Below are 20,015 nucleotides of genomic sequence, written 5' to 3'. Positions count from 1 at the left end.
GGTACTGACAACTAAAATAATTTAAATTAAATATCCATTTTAGCCATCTTTTTTAAAGATATTTTTTTTCAGATTTCTTACTCCCATTCTTCCACATCCCAACCCCAAATTCTTGTTCAGTTACACCACAGTGGAGTTTAAAAGGTAAAGCAAGGAATTCTTTGCAAAGAGTCCTGAGATGTATGGTACAAAACATCATTCTCACAGTAACGCTGTTCACCAACTGCCCTGCTAGTTTCCATCAATGGTTATACTGGGATTCATCTGAAGGAATATTTGACCTCTAAATCAGGGTATATGCCCACTTCTGTGTGAAACATATGAGCAAAGTAAGTACATTAAACTCGGAAGCAGAGGCACATCACAGCTGGAGCTCCCGAACAGGCTGGGGGTTAGCAGGGCCTCACTGCCTCCAAGTGAAGCAGGGCTGGGCTCTGAACCCCTCCTCCTAAGAACCACAACTGAAAATCTCCCTGTTTCTAACACACTGACAGATCCCTCTCCCCCTTCTCTTCCAGACATTTAAAAGGAATGGTACTTTCACTCCCATGAAATACAGAAAAGCAGGAACTGTCTTTTCTTGCCAGCAGAAAAAGTGAGGGCTGTCAAGACACCTAAATCTTATTGTCTTACCTGTACTATGGGGTAGGGTTTTTTTTGGGTGGCGGCAGTTGTGCTGCATAAAAAACACACGAAAAGGAGTCACTAAATCTAGGCAAATCATGTTGTCTAACATAAAACAGTATACATCACTCCTGAATGACATGGCAGCCCAAAAAGTGGAGCACCAGATCCTTCCATCATGACCCAGACAGACACTAACTTACCCTCTCGGCACCTGCGGGGAGTTACGTGCCCCTTGGCTTAGCAGAGGTCACAGAACGTGATTCATCAGCGTTAGCTGAACCCAGCACAGGACCACAGCAGCAGCTGCTTCAAACGTTTCCCAGCTGACAGTGCCCTTCATTTACAGTTAACGGTAATGTGACAGCCTGTTCTCCCAGTGTACTGTCTAACCACGCACAAAATCCTGCATGTGCCTCGGTCCAGAATCCTGTTTTTATCGGAACAGACGTGTGTGCTGAGCATTTACCCAGCAGCTGAGATGGGGTTTTAGAGTGAGATTTCCAAACCTGTCTCAGGTATTTAGAAGCACAAATTGCAGTGAAAGACTAATTGAACTGTGCTTCTAAATCCCCCAGGTGCTACTGGAAATCTCTTCCCTAATAACTTGGAATCTCCTAAAGAAGAAACCTCACCGAACTCAGACGGATATGCAGATCCAAGGGTTAAGATTTTGAAAATCGCTCCGTACTGGCTTAACTCCCATTGACTTCAGTAGGAGCAGAGTTAAGTTGACACTGAGCCCTTCTGAAAATTCCCCTCCAGGTGTGTTTTCTCCATCTGGATTTGAATAATCTGTTAACTGCTGAGACTTCTTTTCAATTTATCAATATGAAGAATTTAGGGAGTTTTTCCCTTAACTTTTGATGAACTGAGACTCAAAAAACAGTAGCAAATCACCACAATAACTCTATCTGCTAAATCGACAGAAGAAACTAAGTTTATTCATTGTATGTTTACCGTTATTGTTATTATTTGTATTTGGCAGAAGACAGGAACTGAAAGCACAGACGTTATTGTGGGAGGTGCTGTGCAGTCTGTTAAAATATTTGCACAACGCGCAGGCAAGCTGTCTAACTTAATACTAATAGTCAGGCTCTAGAGTAACCCAAGAATCATAATGAATATCCCCAGTAGGTGTAATTATACAGCAGCTTTTCACTTACTACTTCACCTCCTTGCAGACATTGTCAGGAGACAGGGATTTTCTTCAACTCCCTTGAATGCTTTAGTTTACCTTTTAAATTAGTCCTACTAAGAGTGAGGAAAGCTATTTTTAATTGTTGCCACGTCCTGCAGTTTTGCAGGCTGCATTTTACTTTCTGTGGTGGAAGAAATGCAAGCTTTTAGAGGTAGAAACAGGATTCACTTTCAATTCATAAAACACATTGGGACCCAAACTTTCTTTCTGGGATGTGGGAAATAATAATACGAATAAAAGGAAATGCACGGCGAGGAGCCATCTATTTAGCAACAGCATCACTGAGGACAGGCTGTCCATGCCCCAGATTCCTTGTGAGAAAAATAGCAGCACTAATACCACCCACAAACAACACGATAACCACAGCTTTGTTCCCACCAGAGATACGACAGCAGAATCCTGTAAGAGAAGTCATCTGATATGTCAGCTCATTAAATTAGTCAGAACGGGTGAATGGGGAAGAGGAATATACTATTGTAATGTACGTTAATTAACAAATGCTATAAGAGAGGCATTTAAATGTATGAAAATGAATATTAATGAGATTAAAACACCTAATTATTGTGCATCTAATGGTATTATCCAGAGCATCCAACAGAAAATGCCTAATTGTCATGCATCTAAGGCAACAGTGCAAATCTTCAGACACAAAGATTCAGTGTACATATAGATCGCATTATGACTTCAATTAAAGGCATTGCAAAATATCTGCAATGAAACTTGCATCTGTAAGGTTTGCTTGGTTTTGATGGCTGTTTTTAAGTTCGATTTATGAAAAATGTTAGATACTGCAAATTCCTGATATCATTGTTGCACTTCAACATTGCATATTTCCTTCTCCCGTGTTTCTGAAACATTTCACTGAAGCATTCCCCATTTCTGCATGCATACATTAATCCTGCAAAAGTACCATGAGAAACAGTGGGCTGCAAACCAGCATGGAATGAAGCTTGGAGGAATTTTTCATGAAATTGCATGAAGCAAAACTCAGTCTGCATGAAATTCCTTCCTGCATGGAGGGCTACCGAAGGAGAATCCTGAGCTAAAAATAGCATGGATTCCTGGAATTGGAGACCGCCTCATAATACATATGCATCAGGAAGCTGAAATAAAATTATACAGGCCACTTGAATTCTATTATTTCCTAATTACTCAGCGGTCCGCTTTACAACCTTAATGTTCCTTTAATGTACATTTTTCAAGATTTTTTTTTAAATGCAACTGCAGATAGAGAGCACATGTCTTGACTGTAGCTGGAAGGACAGTGGGAGTTTTGGCTTTCAGAGGAATTCCAGAGTAGCTGTGTGCACATTCCCTCTTTGAGGCTTGACGCTGTATGCCAAGGACGTGTCTAGGAAAGGTTATAATTTAATGACTGCTCTCTGCGTGGTATTTGCAGTCCCAACATGACTAACATCATTCACACATACAATCAATGAAGTCGTAATCCTACCATCAAAGCAATTAACGAAAATAGAGCACATTAGCTTAGTATTGGAGCCAGAATTGATTCCTGAAAGACAGCTCTCTCCTCTCCCAAATCTGAGTTATTAATATGTATATAAGCACCAATGTGACAAGCACTTTAGATATTCCTTGACATATATATTTACTGTCGCTCAAAATGACTTACAATCCATCTTATTTTATAAAAATTACATCTTATCCAGGCTCCTAAATTTCTTATAAGAATGTGGCATGGAACTGTGAGAAGAACGTTCCCAAAACTGAGGGGATTTACCTTATCCACTAAGCTTTTTATCCTATCACAGAAAGAAATTCTGTTCGTTTGTATGATTTACTTTTAATAAATCCTTGCTGCCATCTATTTCCCATCCATATTGCTGTAGCTGCATCCTAACTTTACCAATCACTCCAACAACATACTGGGGACTGAATTCCAGTTTAACACCCTGCTTTGCAACGTCCAGATTTTGCAATGTTCCCATCAGCAGGTAGGTGCTGCTCACCTCAACACACTTAACAACTGAAGGAACAGCAGGGGAGTATTTTACATCACTGCATATGCAGTGGTTCTCTGGGGGTGTCCCAACCCTGTACATACAAACCAACAAAGCAGTTCTAATACCACAGTTAGCAGAGGGCGGAACCAATGTGACAGCAATATTTTGCACTGGTTGGGATACAGGTGGAATCTCCAACTGCAAACAAGAGTCTCCCAGCAGTTGCGTGCCCTTGAGCTACCTGCCTTTGAGTTAGGAGCACTAGAGGGAGGACAGTCGTGCTGCAGTGTCACGGTGAAGCCATAGAGGGGAGTCCTATTAGCAGCTGCTGTGTAGTAGTAACTCACATTTTTGCCTATACTCTCCAAGCATGAAGACAACTTCAGAAAAAGGCACCAACGCGCTTCACTTAAGCCAACTCAAGTTACAAATTTGAATTACGGCGTATTTGCCCACAAATAGCTCCACTTCTCATTATTTTTCTCTCTTCTGTCTGTTTCAATCTATAGCAATAAATTGTACTAATACGGGTTGTGGAGTCTCCCGGTGTACTCTACAGTGAAGGCACATCCTTTGAAAATCAAGAGCAAATCCTTGCACTTAATGGATTGTAGTATCTGTATATTGCAGGGGAAAGAAATAGTTGCCCTCAAAAGGATGAGCAACAACACCAATATTGCCCAAACTAAAATTCTGGGATCCAGGGAAAACTGTTTCAGAAACGGGAAACAGACCAGCATGGTGGTTAGCTTCTCAACCTGAATGGAAGCCAGTCACAAGCTGAGATAGCCCAGATATTACAGAAGATGTTTGGACCCCAAGAGAAAGCAAAGAACCACGAAAACATACACTATACATTTTTTTCTATAGAAGATAAACACAATCTGGCAAAAATATAAATACATATTTTAAATGCCCAATTCTCAAAAAAAAAAAAAAAAAAAACACTTCTCAGAAGGTTTACACAGTCAATATTAAACTACTGTGCAGAAAAGCTGAAGATATTGATAGCTGGTAATGCAAACGAGATTGCAGTTAATTGTTAACATCTCCTGGGCTACACTTCCTACGTCCCCACACAGATGATGAATAAAATTATTTACCTATTCAAGTAATGAGAGCTATGCATTTTGATATCCACATACACTGTAACTCAGACCTCCTCTGAGATCCCTACCTGTAATTAGAAACAGATGTAGGATCTTGTTCTTGAATTGCTAAAAACAAATTTCAGCCCTCCTATGATATATGATTTAGTGGCACAGCTCATGGGAAGGATGCTTCTGCCAAAGGATCCTCCTCGGGGCACCGGACCTTACCAACCATCCTTGGCATAACAACCCTACGGGAGCCTCCCCCTATATTTCACGCTGCCTTTCCATTGCTGATGTGGGACACTTGCTAAAACACCCCCAAGTGATAGGGCTAGTGTACAGCAGGAAAGTGACAAGCAACATTATCTGGCCTCATCCCTGATGAAGAAAATCATAGGTCTGTTCATTTGAAACCTCGGTAACTCTGTAACACATACAGACTTCTCCACAGTACAGTCATTTAAAATTAAGCATACACAACATTATGTGCTTTCAGCAACAACTCTCACAGCTCAGCACACGTGGCTGGGGAATACACTTCAAATTATATCACGGGGGAAACTCATGATGACGTTCATTTTATTCTCCAAATGTCATACTACCACAGGAAAACATGTCTACTGCAAGCAGCCAAGTTTCTTTTCATCAGCTATTTTAACAGCTGGCTGAAATGACCCAGGAGGAATAGGACAGCTCATTTTCTTGCTCTGGCATGTGGGTACCAACCCCAAAGTCTGGCAGAGAAGACTGAAAGCTCTGGAGAATTCGCTGTCTAAAGATGCAGCAGGGTGACCTCACCCTAGTCAGATGCATTGCTTGGGCTATCCTACATGTCCCAGCCCCATGGCAAATTCTGCCTGCAACAGTGAAGCACCAAGGATGTGTAGTAGGCCCAACACATTTACAGCAGCAGGCCTGAAGAGGTTAAAAGGAGAGGAGGGGGACAAGTGAAGCTGCCTTCTTTCATATTCCTTCTTGACTACTAAATGTCCCTCCCTTGAATTACGCTGATTGGGCAGAGTTTATAACCCCCCCTGGCTCCTGGCTGAGGTGATTAAAATGATGCCTTGCAAAAAGAAAGTTGCAGAATAGCTGCAACCCTTCAGGCCTGTGGAAGACAGACAGAAATTTGTATTTACTGAGGTCATCTCAGTACAAGAAAGTTTCACCGGTTTCGTTTGCATCTGACTGAAACAATTCAAGTTAAACTGATGTGAATGCCTTCATACATCTTTATTTGAAGATGTTAAATGGGGGTTTACTTGATTTCAAAGCTAATCTACATCTAAAAGAAGCAGCCAGATGAAATAAGACTGCCCACAACACATTTTGCATTGGTTTAACTAAGCAGGTTTATCAGTCATCTCAGTGCAACTCCCTCATGCATACAAGGTCTGGAAATACATTCACTCTCCAGCATTACTCTGCTTCATGCTGGGAGAATTTGCAGCTGGAAGGGGCTCAGGGGAACCGCAATGACTAGAAATAAAAGGATTGTGGGGGGAATCATAGCTGGTGTGCTCATGGGCCCTCCATGGACATTGCCTAAATTAGAGTAATTAATATAGGGGAATATGTCTGTGTTCCTCGGTAGTTTATAAATGTTACAAAAAGAGAAACGTTTTATATGTCCCCTGATGGATTTTAAATGTTAATAAATGATGTGCAGGGAGGTATTTTACATCTCTCCATTTAACAGTGAGCTGACAGCTGCAATTATGGGCCAGTCTCTGGCCCAGCAATTCTTACAGGAACCTGAGGCATAAATGGAGTTGCTTTCTTCCAGAATAACAAAGTGCATCAGGATGCTGGCTCAGCATTTCAACATCCAAACAAAAGCCAAGGTGAGACATTTTTGACACCCTGGAAACTCCCTTTCTTTGTGACATGCACTTGCCAGTCATTGCTTCCCCTGCCAGCAGAGACCCACAGCTTTGCTTCCTGTGGCAGCTCTTCACATCACATGAATGGGAGAATTAATGGAGAAATCAGTTACTTACTATGGTGCTCCTCTGCTGTGAGGCAGACAAAGACCTGGACTGTACCTGGTACATTCAGGGCAGAACAGGAAGAAAGTGATATAGCGTGTCTCACTGTGTGCACTTCCAACCTGTTTTTGGTCAGAAACCTACTAACTCTGAATCACTGCAGCATTCTTTCTGGTCCCAGGTTTCTTCACAGCACTAAGAGGTCTGTGTCTTCACCAGCACAGACAGCCTATCCCTTCAAAAAGTAGCAAAGGAACTGCTCAGTAATGTCTGTCCCAGCAGAAAGCCCCACTAGGTTTCAGTATGCCCTAGCTATTGCCCTTCCCATGTCTTCTGCCCAATTCTCACCAGTAGAACTGAGCCTCTTTGAAGTTTAAGAAAGCTTGAAGCAGTATTTCAGTTGTGTATGTTTCAGGTTGCAATCTGTGTCAGGTAGTAACAACAGAGAAATTAGTACTCACAACACTGTATTCCTGCTTGTCTCTTTTCAACCTCCCCTTTTTCTTACTGGCTACAGTTCACTGTTGTTAATGTGCGCGTCCATTAGCCCTATTCTCACTCTAAGAGAATTGCACCCCATTGCCAAGAAAAGGCGATTCAGAACTGAATGAAACCAAGCAGAAACCAAGCAGAACTGTGAGTAGCACCTTGCATTTTCCCAAAGGCAAAAGAATGTGGTTTACAATTCTATTAAAATTCTACAAGATAGTTTTCATTTTGTTTTGTTTTTTGTCACTGACAAACTCTTATTTCTTTTATTTTAGAATGGCATAAGACTATAGCTTAATATACCAGACTTATTTTTTTTAAACCCTACATTTCCCACCACATCTTTTTTTACATGAAAGGTTGTAAAGTAACCGGTTTCTTTCATCCTCCCTTTTCTGTCATTGGACAACACTGGCGAAAAAAGGGCAAGTTCAACTATCAGAACAATAGTTTTCTTTCAATTACTGGTTCCAAAACTGCACCTCAGCAAAGCTAAGAAATTCTAGGTTGTAAAAACAAGGTTTGGTTTCAGATTTGGAAAAGAATGAGGTTCACGCTTTCACTGTAGTCATGCTGTATGCAATTATAGCCAAACATCATTACACATCTATCGCTTCCATATTCCCTCTGTTCTACACAAAGATTTCTCAGTTGTCTCTTAGGAATGGGTCTTATCTACTCCTTTTAAGGTCTAGGTCTTTAGTACAGAATTCCTGGTACTGCTTTTCTTCAACAGCTATCTGTGGCTGGTTATGCATTTCCTCCATTTTGCATTAGTTTGCATATAAATGTTTGTGATTGTCCTTTCATTCTTCAGAACTCTGCTGTTTATGATTGTGAATGGATTTCCAGAGCTTGTGAACAACAGGGACCACGTGTTACTAACCAGTTTATGTCATGTATCAAATTCAGTTAATTCTCAAAAGCATGTGTAACCACCTTCATTTAAGTAAAACAGTATCACTGCGGTTACTATGGCCATTATTTATGATAAAGCATGACAGTAGCTTATTGTATTGGTCTATCAGATTATTATAAATGCCTGCTAATTAATCCAAGCTAATAAATGAGGGTAGAAGCAGCACTGCCATATGGAACAATAGCTATATGTGCCGAAACACAGCTTGGCAGCTGAAAGCCGCAAGACTATGGTAAAGCATTTCCAGTGAGACACCCCACCTAGGGCAGAGCGAGGCAGGAGAGGTTGCAGCACTAGGAGGTACATCTGCCTTCCCTGGCTCCTTCCAAAGCCAAATCCCTCCGGTGCTGGATGTTACCCTTCACAGAACTCCCCCGCACAGTCAGCCAAGCCTCTCAGAAGAAACACCCACAGCCTCTGCTGCTTTCCTCCCCCTAATGCAAGGGGGAAAAACAGAATTGTGCATACCTCCTTGAAAGATTGTCAGTCCCTGCAGCAAGGAGGTGAGGTAATATGATAAGGAAGGCCAACAGCAGTTCAACTGAGAGCGCTAGATCTTCTTAGCCCTCATTATTGTGTGGACCCATCTAACCAGCTGCTGTTCTACTGCCAGCTACAGCCAATGTTCAAGCCCAACAAACAGATTACAAATCCCCTCTCAGCTGCAATCTATTCTTTATGTTATACCACCTCAGTGACAATCACAGAATACACCCTAAAAGAGTCTCACTCTGAGGCAATCAAATTAAAGTCATTCTGCAAGGGCTTGTTTGCAGAAACATCAACACTGTACTTGCCTTGTATCAGAAAGAGTGATATTTTCCTACAGGAAAAAAGTTATTTGCCACTGACTTGACTGACTTGGCAATTTCTCTGCTTATCAATATCTCACAATTCTTTCACATTTACAAAATATAGTAATAATACTTACCACCTTGCGGGCTGCTGTGAGGAATAATTCTTTAGTTCTTCAGAAATGCTCAGAGATCCTCCAAAGCATCAATCTGGAAATAAAATTGGCATGATCATTAGCACATGTGGGGGATTTATTCTATTCATCGCCATTCTCCAATATACAAACAACTGCATTTGGGGTTAGGTGTTTGCTCCTCTGTGCTTGCACGACAGCATAAAACTCACCACATTTTAGTACACCTCAGTGGTATCAGGAATCACGTTACTATTATTGGCGTTTACATTTTTTTTCTCTAAAACAATACCTAAGAACTTAATCTAAACATGGAAACCTTCCTAGACAAAGAAAGTTCATGGGTCTGTCAGAAACACAGAAATGGTATGAACTCACAATATGGAAGACAGAACAAGTGAATTTATACATTCACAAAGCGGTAGTACTAAATGCTGATGAAGGTGACCTGTGCTGTTGCTTGGACACAACTATTTCTTTCCAGTGGCTACCAACAGAATCCACAGCAACAATGACCACTAGGCATGTCATTTAGATGCTTGAGACCAGGAAGTTAGCATAGACCCAAAAATAACAGAAATTACTAGCTTAATCCCACTTCAAACTGGACAGAGCATCCCCACAAAGCTAAATGTCTCCAAGTAAATGTATTCCCAAATTTTGCTCACCCTTGGAAGAGAGCACATTTCAATTAAGGAGCACGGAGAGTCAATTTCCATGCCTGCCAGAAGATTCAGTATGACCCTGAGAAAATAGAAGATGAGGGATTTTCTGGCACCCGAACTGCAGGTAGGGAGCCTGCATCCTCCTATCTGCAGCTTTAAACAAATTCCTTTCAATCCCTCTCTGTCCCTGCAAAACGGGGGTAGTATTTTCTCTCTCTCCCTATCTGCTGCCTGCTTAGTCTGAGAATTCTTGGGGACTATGTCCATCTTTCTTAGGGTGTATAAATGGGGTGCTTAATGCAGATGTGAGCTGCTCTAGGCTCTAACAGAAAGCAAAACAAACACAACAATGACACCTCAACAGTGGCAATTGTGAATCTACATGCTGCTCACACAGACAGAGAAAAGCAGTCCACTTTCATCCCCCAAGTACACAATTTGGAGTGCAGGTCTTTGTTGAGCAGGCCTCCAATTTTAAAAGACGCCCTTCTGGGCCTCCATGTTTCTTGTCCCTTAGTACGTTCAATACGTGCATTCACCGCAAGAAAATCAGGAGTAGAGAGGGGGCTAATTAAGCCCTCCTGCTCCACAGTTTTTGCCAGAAACTTGACTCAAAACAGGTTTGTAGTCCAAGAATTGAGTTCTATTTTTTTAATGCATGCTTTATGCATTTCTAGGCTGCACCTAGATTAGAATTGGATGAGCCAAAGCAAATACACATGTGCACACACAAACAGTGCTAGGTGCATTTTTCTGAGAGACAGGCAGAGAGCGAGTGAGTTTGCTTTCCCAGTATTTCTGCATCTGTAAGCAGGAAGGCTTGAAAACCTCGCAAAGAAAGTCTGTTCCCTTGAGAATTCTTGCCTCGCTCTCTGCAGCTTCAAGAAGCAATCTCTGGCTACCGTGCATGGGAATCCCAGGATTTTGGCACAGCTTTAACACTGCCATCATTAGAAACATTGATTTACTTTAATTACCACCTCGTACCCTGCACTGCCACATGCAGTCAGAATGTCAATTCTTTATCAATGTGTGCTGTTGACATGGAAACAGATCAGCTGAAATGGAAGCAAAAAGAAAAAAAATGTGTTACTGCTCTAAGTTATACTTAGAAGCGGTAAATCTGTGTGTGCTACAACAGATTTAAATACTCAATAAACTACACAGACGAAATAAACAACTGTTTGGGGTGACAGTCGTTTCAGTTGTTTACATCATAGACTGCATTTAGAAAAGCTCCAGTGTTACTATGGTAACCACTTTTGCTTAAACGTAGTTGTGGACGCACTTTAGGTAGGCTCTAAATTAACTGCAGATGAAGGAGCAGCGCTGGGGGGAACAGCCAAAGGAGCAGATACCCCCATCAGCCCTTCTCTCTGCCCCCTGTCCTGCCCGGGGCATTGTGCAGAGCAGGCACCCCAGCTCGCTCTGTCTGCACTCTCAGCAAGGACCTGCAGCAAGGATCAGGTCAGTTTTAGAGATAAAATGACACAGAGCTGCTTCTCATCCCCTCACAGCTCATAATGCAGCCCAGAGCTGCTCGCTCGCTCCTTGCGGTCACTGGCTGGGTGGCACTGAGAAGAGGGGCCTGCAGAGGAGGCCTGCTGCATGTCTTTGGTTCTCCTCTTTGGGACCTCTCCCTGCAAGAGTGCAGAGCTGCGGGAAGGTGAGTGTGCTGCACACACCTTCTGCCAAAATCTGTGAATTGGAGCAGACGCTGCCTCACTATTAACTTCACGGAGCTAAGAAACCATCCTAAAAGATGCAACACAGACCTTTGACCAGCACTACATTTCCAATAGAAAGATTAAACAGCTGTGCAGCTAAAGCTAGTTTCATAGTCATAGGGAACAAGGCCAGAGGGGCCACTGTGATCTGCTGTTCTTAATAGGGATTAAAGGAGCCTACAGTCTCCAGCACACCTGCCTTCCAACCTGAAAGTGAACAGCAGTGAGATGGAGATCACTGAGCAGAAAATGGAGGGAGAGGCTTCTCTGCCCTCTTGCCATGTGCCAGGGCAAGGGGCGGCAGGAGAAGCAGACACACCAAGGATGACTTCTCTAAAGAGGATCGTGGAGGCGCTGGGAGCCAAAGGCTGTTCAAAGCCCATGGAGCCTGCAGCAGTGGGAGAGACATGCAAGTCCTGAACTGTAGGCAATGTGTCCCATGCTTCAACAGTGAGAAAACATCAAGGAAAGGGGATTTTTTTTTTTGTTGTTTCTTCCTTTTTCCACTTTTCACATTTCTGCATGATTACGTTTGATAATGATGCCCACCTCCCAAAAGGTCGTGCATCAATTAGCAAGGGAAGGAAGGACACACATCATTAATTACACACCAGCCTGCGAAATAAGAACATGGAATACAGCATAACGTTCTAAAAATAGCAGGAGGCCTGCCTTGTTTAGGTCAAGTTTTATTTTAATTCCCTTAATAAAACATCTGATCTTAAACAACGGAGCGGAAAACATGCCGCTGTTTAGCCTCAATGGGTGCTTCAGACAGATCTGCTGTGATTTAATCTGCACAGCAGAATGCAAAGCTGTAGAATGTAAGTTTATGCGAGCGTGAGACATAATAGTTCTTCAAACTTATGCAGCTCTTATCAATCTAAATGATCCCAAGCTATTCTACAAACCATATACCCATGAGAGGGCTTCTACCTGTACTGCTACCTTACATATGGGATTTGTATTTTGGCGAGATCCAGGATGTGATGGATTAAACCAAAATGCTGGTACAGATACATGCAGTCAGAGAGAAGGAGAAAAGCTACAGCTGCCATGGGTATTCACAGACAGAGTTATAGCGAGCAAATTCTGCTCAAGTAGGGCTGAGGGAACAGAAAGGGATGAGAAAAGGACATGCAGTGCGTGACTCTGTAGGTACAACAAGTCCACACCAGAAGTGGCCAGCAAGTGTTACAGCACAGCGTTCTGAGGCCACTGAAGCACGCACACTGGAAGCGTACATGCTTCTGGAATGAAAGACAGCCTCTGTCTGAAACTGCTTGTAGGCTAAGCAGAATAGACTGACGAAGCAGGCAGAAAAGCATTGCTTATAACCAATTTTCAATTAGGGAATAGTAATGTAAAGATCACACAGGAATGTCGCAGAAAAGAAGAAAACAACGCCAGCTGCCCTAAGCATAAATCAAATGCCTTACACACACACATGCAAAACCAAACCACCTTGTTCCTCCTCTGGAGCGGATTGTGGTTGCTGGGAAAATGTATTGCAGAGGACAAAGGAAAAAATATAGTGGAATTATTAGTGCAAGCTCTTACTCTTTTGAAGCATGCCCTATGGGCAACTCAGTTTCCAGTCAGAATGTACCAGATAATCGTTTTCAAAGCCACGTCTGAAAACACAAGTGATGATCTTACCCTACACCAATGGCAATAAAGGCAGCAATCTTCCACCTATGCTAAACCAAAGGTACTGTTTTCTTATGCCCCTAATACATCTGAGGAACAGATGCTCCTAAAAGCCAGTCTTTTGATCCTATAAATTGAATGCTTTTCAGAATGTCACCCAGAATTCTCCCATCAATCCTAAGAAAATATAATCTAAAACAGAAGATGATTTTGATTTTCCTCGTGACTTGGCAGATCAAGAGATAATTAGGTATGGAAAAATGAGTGTTTTTCATGAGGATGAATGTACCTGCTGTAATCCTACCACCAAGTGAATTAAGATTTGCCTCCTGCAGTAAGGAGTATTCTAACTCAGCATCTGGAGGAAAGCTAAGACCCGCCAGATTTCAGAAGTCATCGGTGGTCCTTCCTGTGAAACCAATGAACAGAAGGAAAGGATAGAGAGAGAAAAGTAGTAGAAGTCCTTCCTGTCTCCATCCGTGGTTATAAGCAACAGCAATAAAAGAATCCAGCAACACCACACCAAAAAAAAGAAAAAAAACTAAGACGAGTGATTGCCTATTCTTTTCTCCCCATTAAACCTAAATGATTCCTCTTATGGACCGGTCACATGAAGCAGCTTATTTTGTCAAGTGCTCTTCAGCCTAACCATGGCTCCCACCTCTGGAAGTGGAAGAATCCCATATGTCAAGTAAGCGAACACAGGTTATCCTTCTGCAAGGATAGCTCAATGCTGATTGAAAGTCTCATTTGTCAAGGGAAAGAATTGTTGTTTTTCTTTTTAAATTAACCTAGATGAAGAAAAAGATATTTGTCCAGACCTAAGAGCTTTTTCATTCCTCAAGCAGCTGCTAGTTTGAGAGAATTTTAAATGGTTGGCCTTTATGAAATGAATTGGTAATCACAGCCCTGTGCCTCACACTCCAGACTGAATGATTCAGGGGACTGGTAATAGGATAAAGCCTTTCACCTCGCCAGCTGTGGTTCAAATTCAGAATAATTCTTAACTTACTAAACACTGTCACTACATGATGGGCATTGGATTGTTATCGTACAATGAATCACGTGTTTTTCCATCGTGGAAAAGTACTCATAGCGCAGATAACACACTAATTATTGTTAGTAATTAGCAGCACTCTCAGTAGTGACAGTAGGAGACCTGCAGAAAATTACCCATATGTTCACCCCTTGGAGGTTGTCATTTCAAGGCAGGGGTTAAGCCCTTCAGACAGTCGCTGTGGCGATTCTTGCAGCTCTTTCCCACCTTGGGTATGTTTTGCAGATGAATTGAGTTCAGCCTCCAGAGCTGTCAATCTACCACTTTTATTATGGCTAAATTACTTTTGTTTCAAGTGCTGGAGGCAACTTTGAATGCCGGGTCTAATTAGAATGTAATTGTCGGAAGATCTGAGCAACTGTGGCAGGTTTGGGTGGAGAATTTGGTGGCTTAGAGTATTTGTGCAAACAAATTCCACAAGCACAAAACCTGCAGCTGCTTCTAACAGTGGGCATTTGCTTAGGCAGTGCATACAACTAACTGTCCGAGGCAGAGAAACAAAACTTTGAATTTCCACATGCAAACTGATAGACATGAAAAAGCCATCTGCCCAAATAGGCTGTTTCCTGGGTCAGGCACTTTTCATGATACCAGGATGGTTTGGTGCAAACAGCAGAAAAGGAGTTTAATCAGGAACAAATATATCTGTACAAATGGAACGAGGTACACTGAACTATGCGAGAACCTATAGCAACAAAGAAGTATACACGTATATAAATAACCTTGTTTTCAGAATAATCATTTAAAAAAACCCCACAAAATAAATCTCAAATATACCTACATATATATATATACATATATATAAGTATATATAAGTATATATATATATATATATATATATAAGTATATATATATATATATATATATATATGAATAAAACCTGCCATTTAACACTATAAGCCTTATCTTTCCCTAGAGGAAAAATATTCATGAACAGTCCAGGAACTCCACACCCTGTTGCTGAATAGCATTTTTCCTCTACTTCCTTTGGGAATGCACAGACCCTCACCACTTCAACCCCTCTAATATAGCACAACCCAGAGATTTGCAGGGAAATCCTGAAGATCTGAGAGTGAACATTTAAAGGCCAGGGAGCTTCTGCTAGGAGACCCTGTGCTTCCAAGCTATCTCCTGAGGTCTACCTATCATAATGACAGCATTACCTCTTTGTGCAGCTCCAGGGAGAGCTGTGCAAATATTGGATTATCTGGTTCAATGGCCAAACAAAAAACAATCATGGGTAGAAAAAAATTCAGTTGAATCTACTTGGAATAAAAGCTAAGGGGGTGGGGAGTACAGCTAAGGAAAAAGGAAAAAAGAAAAAAAAAAAAAGGAGGAACAAAGGAGGAAATGTTTGCTTTTAACGTATTAAATCCTCTCCTCTATATTTTTGACATGAAAGGGAAAAGAAAAAAGGCCACACAAATTTAAATCATTGTTTAAACTCTTTTTCACAGTGTGATTTTTATTTGTTTGTTTGTTTCCTTGCACTAAATTTAATGTCTCCCCAAAACAGATCCGGTCTCCCTGAAAAATTTGTTTCCTTCAGCAAATCTACTGCTCAGTGTCACTTTGCCTTCATCCAGCTCTAGGAAGAATCGTACAGTCCGAAGTACAGAGCTCCAGTAACCAGACTTTTGCCTATAAGGAAAGAGACAAGTTTTCAAGCCAGAAAACTCATCTATTCAGTCATTACGTATCAAAAATGTGACAGCCAATTTTTTTTCCCCCATAAAGGGAGAAGAGAACCAAGTACCATCCTCTAAAGGACAGACTAGTAGCCTCACTTACTCTCTCTACCATACTTGCTATGTTTTGTTCTCCTGTAAACAAAACCACAGTCACAATTCCTTACTCAGCTGATTTTTGTTTTGCTCCCATAGCCGTGCCTGTGTGAGATGAAAGGCAGGCAGATTTACATCAAGGGCAGTAAAGTTCATGAGATGCCATCAGCACATTCCCACAAGCCTATGTAATGTGTTCCTTAGCTTGGCTGACAGTGGGTGCACCTGGAAACCCGAGTGGTTACTGGTTTCATACAGCTCCATCAGGACTGGCTGGGTTGGTAGTTGGCTCCTTTGCTTGCACAGAAGCAGATAAATTGGATTCAGGAGCTTCTGCTGCAGAACTGGCTTTGGTGAATATGAACAGATACTCTCTACCATATAAAAACATATAACAAAAATCAGGTTGAAATTTGCTCAAAATGACAAAAAAAAAAGAAAAATACAAAGGTCTACAGAACTGCCGCTGGGAAATACGCACACTACCATTTTCTGGAGAAAACAGATACTTATGTATATATACCAGAATTGGAGTCAAATTTGCTCAGAATGACAAATGTTGTAAGAATTCATAAGTCTTCGTGAAAACCCAAATCATAAATTCATAAGTCAAAGCAATAATAGACAGGCAAAAGTCTGTTTAAACTTCTTTCTTCCACACCTCTTCTACATGCAGAATAAGGCACTGGCAAATATTTATGCTATATTCTACAAACTACTGTCCGCAAAAGAGTTTGCTTCCATGGATCACAAGCCTGCTAAACACCCCAGAAGCACAACTAGAAGAGATAGAAAGCCCACTCAGAGTTTACCAGCAGCTTTGTCTGGGTAATGTTTGCATGGGAGGAGATCGGCTAAAAAGTAAAGCTGTGAAGAGGAACCTGACAGCCAACATGAAGAAATTGGAAGACACATTGACAAAGCAGAACCAGGACTTCAAACAGCCATAGAATTATATATATATATTCACAAAGAACTCTAGAAGGTAAAGGCAGAGGCTTGCAGGGGGAAGCAGAAACTTGATGGATTTTGAAAAGAGAATATCTAAAAAGGAATCAAAATGTGCAGGGGCTGGGAGTGCAAGTGAAGATCCCAAAGTAAACACACAAAAAAGGAAAATATAATTCTTGCTGGGGAATGGTGGATATTCTTTGACAGTGTAACAGCAACAAAAGATAAATTGATACATCCTTGCCTTCCATTCTAGGTGACTGTAAAATACCAGAGAAGAAAGCACACAACAACAAACGTTACATGTGGAAAAAAGTCAATGTGAAGAAACAGGAAAAAAAATCTATTTAAATAATGAAAATGCAGAATCCTGTAAAGCAAATCTCTCTAATGCGTAAAATGAATGGTCTTGTCCAGGTGGCCACAGGATGAAGAAAAGCAGAAGTATTTGAAAATGTCCCCATCCTAGAGCCCAGGTTTACCTGAAGTGTAAGCAGAAACTGGACAAAGGGAGTGCTTCTCCTTGTACTTGCTCTGGGCTCATCTAAAGGTCAGAGAAGTATTGTTCCAGTCCAGTACACAGCCATCTTCTGGGATCAGGGAGCATGTATAAGTAAAAGGGCAGGAGAAACCTAGTCTTTGTCATCCTGCAAATACACAGTCATGCTGTGGGCAGTAGAGCTGCCCAGTCCCATTAAAAAAAGCTCTAATATCAGTTATAAAGGACTGAAAGAGTCCTTTACGTGTTGCACTCCTGCACTAGACATCATCCAGGGGTGTGATGTACAGCATCCATGATTATGGGATGGGGATATATATAAATCTGCCCCAAGAGAACAAAGCTGCAGAAGAATACATCTACTAACCTTGATTTAATAGCTCGCGGCAGACACAAGGAGACACATAATGGCAGATCTCTGTAAAGCCAATCCATGTCTGTAGCACGTCTGACAGGGTATGTAACAGTTTTTAAATTCTGCATGTAGGGATCAGATTGCATGGACTCTGCCTCTAAGACTTCATTACAGCCTGCACATTCACACCTCGAAACACACGAGTTTCAGGAGACCTTGCTGCCTGCTCAGCTACGCTCAGCCAGAGTAGCACTTGCAAGACAGAGAACATCTGCTTCTCAGATATTCTGCTTATTCCGGCTGACAAACACGCTACATTGGCCCAGGTGTCCCACACAGCCCGGGAGCAACACCACGATGTCTCCTCCCCTCCAAACATGCACAGAGCAGGAAACTCTACCTTACAGACAGGCCCTGGCAGGGTGTGATGGGTGGGGAGGATTTGGCAGCTTCTCCTGCTGACACGCGGCCCTGCTGCATGCAGCACTCCTCATCTGCGTCAAAGGAAGGGCACAGACACAACCTGAAAAGTCACAGAATACAGAACATCCTGAGTTGGAAGGGATCCATAAGGATCATCAAGTTGTAGAATCGTTAAGGTTGGAAAGACCAGTAAGATCATCCAGTCAACCAACGTGAGCTGAAGGCCTCAACCCATTGCTTGGAGCTTCCCCCTAGAAGAGTGGGACTGCTTTGGGCTCCAGCCCCACAGCCGGCCTACAGGCCCCCCTGAGGGACCTGGGCCCTGCTTGGCATGTATGTCACCCCGGACACCACTGTCCCCATTCGAAGACTGGGGGTGTGCCATGGTGAGGTGCTCCCCCTCACCTCAGGAGGGCACAGGCCTTCCTTCAGGGCTGCCTTTTGTGCCCGGGGCTGCTGCCTCCCTCACCTTTCATATTTACAAGAACAGTGCAAATGTTTGCACACACAACACCTAGGATTGAAATAAAAAAAAAAAAAAAAAGGAAAAAAAAAACAAAAGGGCTTTGGGGAGGACATTCAAGCTTAATTATTAACCCGCGGGAGCGTTTTCCCCACACCTTTCTGCTTCGTCACGCCTTTACCGCGCCGGGGGACAACATGGCCGCCCGGGGGGGAGGAGAAAGAGGGGAGCGGGCGAGGAGCCAGCACGGCACTGAGCAGCGCGGCCCGCCTCGCCGCGGGGGGCGGCCACCCGGCGGCAACACCTGCCCCGGCGGCTGCCGCTCCCCCGCGGAGCTGCCGTCAGCGCCCGCCCAGGCGCTGCGAGCCGGCGGGGGCTGCGGGAGCATGATGGAGGAGCCGCGCGTCGCCTCCAATTAGGATCAGCGCTCCCGCCGCCCCCGCGCCGCCGCAACGGCGGGGCCGCAGCGCCCCCTGCCGCCGCCCGGCGCCCTCCTGCCCGCGGCGCTCCCGGCCCCACCGCCCCGCCCCGGAGCTCCGAGGCGCGCAGGCCGCCGCAGCGCCAAGCCCAGCGGGAAGAATCGGCGGGGAAGGATCCCGCTTCTCTAGGGCTCTCTGTTATACCCTTGGGTCAGAGTGCCAGGCTCCATGCCGCCTCCGCTCTGAATTGGTGTCAAAGTGAAGGGTGCGCTTTGCTGTCTTAATGGAAAACAACACATCTCTCCCTCACACCTTTTACTACTTTTTGGCAGCTGTTTCAGAGCTCACAACAAGTTCTTTAGCCTGTCAGCAAGCTGGAAAGTAGATTCTGACTGCAGAATTACTGTTTGTGGATGAAACACAGAACTTCCTTGTGCACGTGCTTATAATGTAAACATCTCAAGTTGCAATCGGAGTCAGAGCAGGACTCAGGTCTGGATCCAATGTGCCCTACAATGGCAGCCCATGGAGACCCCACACAGACATGCAGTGGCTTCCACTGTTGGTACACAGCTGTGGTGCTTTGCCATGAATGAAGGTATGCCATTTCCTGTAGGTGAGCCTGCTCCCAGGGCACAGCAGCCAGCCGGAACCTTATTTCAGAGAATCAAAGTCATTTAAGTTGGAAGGGACCCCTAAAGACCACTTGGTCCTACTCCCTGCACTGAACAGGGGCATCTACAGCTCCATCAGGTGCTCAGAGCCCCTCCAGCCTGACCTGGACTGTATCCAGGGATGGGGCATCCACCGCCTGT

The 20,015-nt window shown here is 43.2% G+C and overlaps 1 protein-coding gene across 6 annotated transcripts in view; it reads right to left on the bottom strand.

Annotated features, from left to right (window-relative positions):
• The window catches only part of CXXC4 (CXXC finger protein 4), a 170,986-nt gene extending 151,639 nt beyond the window's left edge, over window positions 1-19,347 (bottom strand). Inside the window, exons 1-3 of one of the 6 annotated variants that reach the window (XR_014882886.1) lie at window positions 18,939-19,347; window positions 18,296-18,418; window positions 9,211-9,283 (exon numbers count right to left, since the gene is read on the bottom strand). The gene's annotated coding sequence lies outside the window, so the exon portion shown is untranslated. The remainder of the gene's footprint in view (window positions 1-9,210; window positions 9,284-18,295; window positions 18,419-18,938) is intronic. The other 5 variants (XR_014882881.1, XR_014882883.1, XR_014882882.1 and 2 more) reach the window with 5 other exon arrangements.
• Window positions 19,348-20,015: the final 668 nt, after the last annotated feature.

Source organism: Meleagris gallopavo, chromosome 4, assembly GCF_905368555.1.
Source record: "Meleagris gallopavo chromosome 4, MGAL_WU_HG_1.1, whole genome shotgun sequence".
In the NCBI taxonomy this organism is placed as follows: Eukaryota; Metazoa; Chordata; class Aves; order Galliformes; family Phasianidae; genus Meleagris; species Meleagris gallopavo.
Note: the sequence above shows the minus strand (reverse complement) of the source record. Positions and strands in the feature narration are given on the sequence as shown.